We start from the raw sequence: 5390 nt of genomic DNA on the forward strand, positions 1-5390 counted from the left end.
AGTGATAGACAGGTCTGTGGCTGTGAAGCTTAACTGTACATAGTAGAAGGAGCCATGGAGGTTCATGAAAACTTGACTTGTCATTCTAGACATTACTTGAATTTGAACACCAGGTCCATTGGAAAATGGTCTTTCTTGATGCTAGAGAATAGAAGTGGAGAGTTAACTGAAAGTAGGGGGCTTCCAAGTATTGCTTCCACAGGAAACACCAATAAGTTGGTGGATATAATGTGAGGTATTCTACCATCTCTCTATTTCAGTATGGAGTCATTTTAAACACAAACCCACGGTCTGTCACATATCCCATCTATACTATTCCAAGGAAATGAACATGTTACTGGATTGCGCATCAGTATAGATGGCAGCTTTTCTCAGGAATATTTATGTTACCTGATCTTGCTGTCCAATAACAGAGCAATGGATAAGGAATATGTGATGTCTACACACAACAAAACCATTTCAGCTAAAGTGATGTGTGTAGTCAAGGTGAGTGCAGGAGAATACTTGTAACTCGGGATAATCATTTTATACCATATGTATCCAGTCCCAGACAAATATCTCCCGATGCTGTCTCGCTATATGGATGGGAGATTACACACACCTACATGTTCCATTCCTGACACTGAAGGCAATGCTGTTGAGCATATGAACAATGCCTAAGATTTTTGGTGAGACTTAAGGAATGGGTAGGCCTTGGTCACAAAGTTACTGGACTCAGTGTACAATATATAGTTTTAAAAAATCATGTTCAGTGAATAGTACAATGACAAATAATGACATTGAGGATTCACTACAGGTACAGCATTGTGGGAATTGCTTTAATATCAAAAGTGCTTCCTGAGTTTCTTTAATAAGGATTATTTTACAAGACCCTTAGTTTTAATACATAAAGTTTAAAATAATAATACCAAGATTAGAAGATATCCATCCAAATGTGTTTCCACTGCTCCTAAGGTATAAGATGAACACAGTAGTCTGATGGCAGTGATCAAAGCTGTCACTAAGCCACACACAGAGAGTGATAAAACCAGAGGCCTCCCTAAGCCATTGCTTTCCATCATTCTGCTGTACTCAAATTTGTCCCTGTGAGGATCATTGCATTCAGGTAGTAGGATCTTTCATGCTGGGTTTGTTAATATTTTCTAGGTGAGTTAGACTGGACTTAGCCCTTGTTAGAACAAACAATGTCGGACATAAACCATAGTTGGGAGTTAGATATTGTGAAGAAAGTTGCACCATGAGTCTCTATGGAGAGGGTGAATAAAATATCTGAGATTCCCCACTCCTTAGAAGTAGAAAAGCAATCATAACTTTACTACAAAAGTAGAAAATACCCAGGATAGCATGAGCACACCTCATAAGAGGTCAGTGCTTCAAGGGCATTGTAACAAGTAGAGCCTACAACTGAAATAAGACAGATTGTCGGGAAAAAATGAATCTGAGTTAAGTTGCATTTGTAAAAACATGTGGCTTAGTCTCTTTGGATTTTAGGTATGTACCAAAAATGTACCCTGGAGTACACATGGACTCTTCATCAAGTCATGCACTGAAACGTGGTTATCCACGGGTATGGAAAAAAAAGTTTATTCCACCTTTCTGGTTGGAGAATTCCTTTCGTCCCAGCACACTTGAGACAGTGGTCTAGGAGTGTGCAGATGTGGAGGCTGTAGGGGAGGCAGAGGCTGAGATGGAGGTTGTTGCAGAGGGGGAAGCAGGCAGATCTTTTTGAGTTCAGTGATTGCCTGTTCCATTTAGTCAGTTCTAGGAGATGCTGGGTATGGAGTGGGTCCCAATTCAAGAAACTAAAAGTGACTTAATAAATAAATGAATTCTGCTTGCTATATGTAATCCTGGATAAAGAAAATGGCAATTGCCATAGGCTAAAGTGTGACCAACTCTGTCACTATTAGAGCACAGAGTGGCACAAAGAGTTCAAGGTTCAGGAGATGCCAGTTTTCCTCTCACCCTTCTTCCACAGTGAGTGACAGACCTTCACAGACTCCAGCATGTGCTCTCTGAGGTGGTTTTGAGGCTTGTCAAAGCCATCATGGTTGAGCTCAGGTGAACTGATCTTCTTGTTGATGAGGACAGTGGGCTTGTCTTCTGTCTTTACTCTATGACTTCATAGCATCAGCTCCCTCAGCTTTCTTGGAGATGATTTCTCTAGTACTCTTGGTGTTGTCTTTTATGATTCCTAGGTCTGCTGGGCCTCTAGAGTGTGGCTTTCTGAGCTTTGCCCTCTATATACTGGGTGATGTTGTCAATGTCACCTTCTCTAGCCACAGAACTGTTCCCAGGCTCTGTCCCTCCACCAGGTCCTGATACTAGATTCTGGCCAGAGAATCTCCATAAATCAGATGAGGGCTTTTCCCTTCCTTGCTCCTCACCTGGTTTAAGCATGTGCTGATGGCACCTTATCTTTACTGGTCTTGATCGCTCCTGATTACGATGGAGTCTTTGCATTGGGTGGCTGTGACAATTAAACTAAACCTGGAATTGGTTTAGTTTAGAGAGTGGGTTGAACATTTGGGAAGGTGAACTTCTGCCACCAGTGTAGTCATGTCTGCCAAGTCCATGCTGGAGGCCAACACACTGTGCATGTCCCAGGCTCATCCTGACCAAGACTGCTGCTTTCCCTGGTGGCATTGTCAGAAGCAAGCTCCTGCCCTAGGCTCCCTGGGTTTGTGAAGTATAAGGGGTGTTTCATGTTGGGGTGTGCCAAAGGGAGGAGATGGGTCTTGGTTTTCTTTCGTGCACTCATAGGTATCCAGAGGCATTGACAGATTTGCTGTCATCTCATGCAGGTTGTCATTCTCTGTTTGTTCCAGGCATAGAGCTTATGGCAATGCCAGGATTTTGAAGGTTGTGGATTGGGGCAGTTAATGACTTGTCCCCATGAATAGTTGGTGTCCTTATCTGGGATAGAGCTCCTTCTGAAATTTAAGGAAGAAATTGAGGAAGAATCAAGGACATGCACAGTGGACCTCCTAGATGCCATCCAAGGCCAACTAGAAAAGAAATGACAGATATACTGAGAGAGTTCTCAGAAGGGAATGTTAAACAGTGCTGCCAGGGATGGGAAGTTTTCCTCCCTTGTTGGATGTCAGTGTGGAGGATCCTCCAAAAGCCAAAACCTGGCCCAGCACATGGTTCACATATGCCTTTCCAAAGAACTTAATCTATTAGAGAGGTACTTTCCCATCAATGTTGACTGTAGCACTGTTTGGAGAACAAGCATAGTGTCCAACAGCATAGCTATGGGTGAACAGGGGGATATCTGAAGAAAAGAAAGTGTTTTCAGCCATAGGGAAAATGAAGTTATGTTGTTTGCAGTATGTGGATTCAACTCAGGCTCCATGAGATGGCTAAGTGGATAAGAACACTGGAGTGATTACAGAATCCCCAGGCTTGCTTCAGAGCCCCTCCTGGTGGCTTTCTAACTCTCTTAATTCCAGACCTTAGAGATGATGCCCTTTTCTAGCCTCTGTGGGCACTCCACACATGTGTTCCACATGAATTCAGGTGGATGACACACAGACACACAGACACACACACACATGCAAAATAAATTAAAGTATTAAATGGATGGATTCAAAGATGGAAACAACTAGAGATAAACATAGTTATGAAATGAAACTCTTCTCAGGAAGATGGTCAACCTTGTATATTTTCTCTTTAAGTAGGTGCTTGATAGTGGTTCATGGAATCCTGTACTTCATTTCATGAAATTTCAGAAGGAGCTCTATCCCAGACCATTAATGATTAAAGGACTGGGGTGAGTGGTTTAAAATGGGAGAAAGTGTGGTAAGAGCAGGGATGTGTTTACTGTAACAGTTCACAGTAACTCCTACAGGAAACATACCAAGTTCAAAGACTTTTATTTTATTTGAAAATAAAAGTCAAAGGGAATAATTACTTTTACCTTAAATAAACCATACCAGTTATTTATAGTATATGGTATATTTATATTATACATATTCTAGTTTGGCAACATGAACAGTAGCATAGGTATAAAGAAACCATCAAGGCCTCCTATATATTCTTACTCATGGTTGATATAACTGACTTTTGTTTATTCAGTCACTTTTAGTGTCTTTTACAAGTATAGAAATTCTGTCTGACATTTATATATATAAATCCTTGCATCTACCAATTAATCTCCATAACTCCATATGTACCTACATATCTACACATACACCCAGATCTTTAAATCCAATGTGTACATGTATATGTGTCTCCCTTTCTCTATGTTGAATAGTAATGAGTTCCAAAGTCTAGGCCAGACCTTACATGACATAGCTAAAAAAATCTAGAAATTTCCATATCCTTCTCCCTCTGAAGGAAGAGCTACAGTTTTCCCAGAGACGTGTACTTGGCAGCATTCTCTCTCTCCTGTTGAGCCTGCCTCTTCATGGCCTCCCTCTCTGGCCTCTGCTCTTCTGTGATGGGCTGTGAGATGACTGGCCCTGGAATGTGGACATTCCTCCATGGAATTGGTTGGTGGCTGAAGTCTTGCAGTCGATTTTGGATTTGAGGTTTGGGAGGTGATGGGGCCTTGTTCTTGTCAGCAGAGGCAAGCTCCCTCTGTAGTGAAGGGTGAGATGATGCTCTGTAGGATACTGGCCTACAGACAGCTGGCTGAGGCCCAGAGCAAGACTGGATGGGGTTGGTTATGTTAGCTTGTATGGCACTAGTCACAGTAGGCAGAACAGGAATCAATACACAAACCTGCAGAGTACCCTGATTAAGAGAAGGACCTAAGCAAAGGCACCTGATGGGCTAGTCACACAGAGGCCAGCCACGAACACTGAAAACTTTTACTCTGACTGGATGGGAAGCTGCTAAAGAAGAGGCAAATGACAGTTGGTTGTCTGATGTCTGATAACAACCTTCATTTTGGGAATTTCATCTAATATGTATGTGGCAAAAACCAGTATGTGGAAGGGGGAGGAAAAGCTTCCATACCATCTTGAGGGAGCTGGAGGTAAGTTAGATTAAAAAACATGGTATTAAATGACTTGAGGTGGACGATTAGGAAAGAGGTGATGTGTGTGTTTCTAGGTTTCTAGGCTGAACAAATTGTATACAGTGATGTGTCATTTTTGCAGATGGGGAATTCAAGTCACAGAGAGCTGACCTAAATGGAGACCAAGGGTTCTGTGTTAGATAGGTAGTTTGAGGTACCTCCTGGATGTCCAGGTGGCTGTTGGGTGCAATGAGGTGAATGAGTCTGGCAATCACAGGAAAGGTCTGCACTGATGATGGCACACTGGAAACCATGATGAGAGAGAATCTGCCCCCAAGAGTCCGAGCTAGGTTCCAACAGTGTGAGCCGATGACATGCAGAGAGCACTTAGTGTGTTTAACAATGTCTCAAGATGGGTCAGTTC

The sequence above is a fragment of the Peromyscus maniculatus genome, chromosome 1 (genome assembly GCF_049852395.1).
Source record: "Peromyscus maniculatus bairdii isolate BWxNUB_F1_BW_parent chromosome 1, HU_Pman_BW_mat_3.1, whole genome shotgun sequence".
NCBI lineage: Eukaryota > Metazoa > Chordata > Mammalia > Rodentia > Cricetidae > Peromyscus > Peromyscus maniculatus.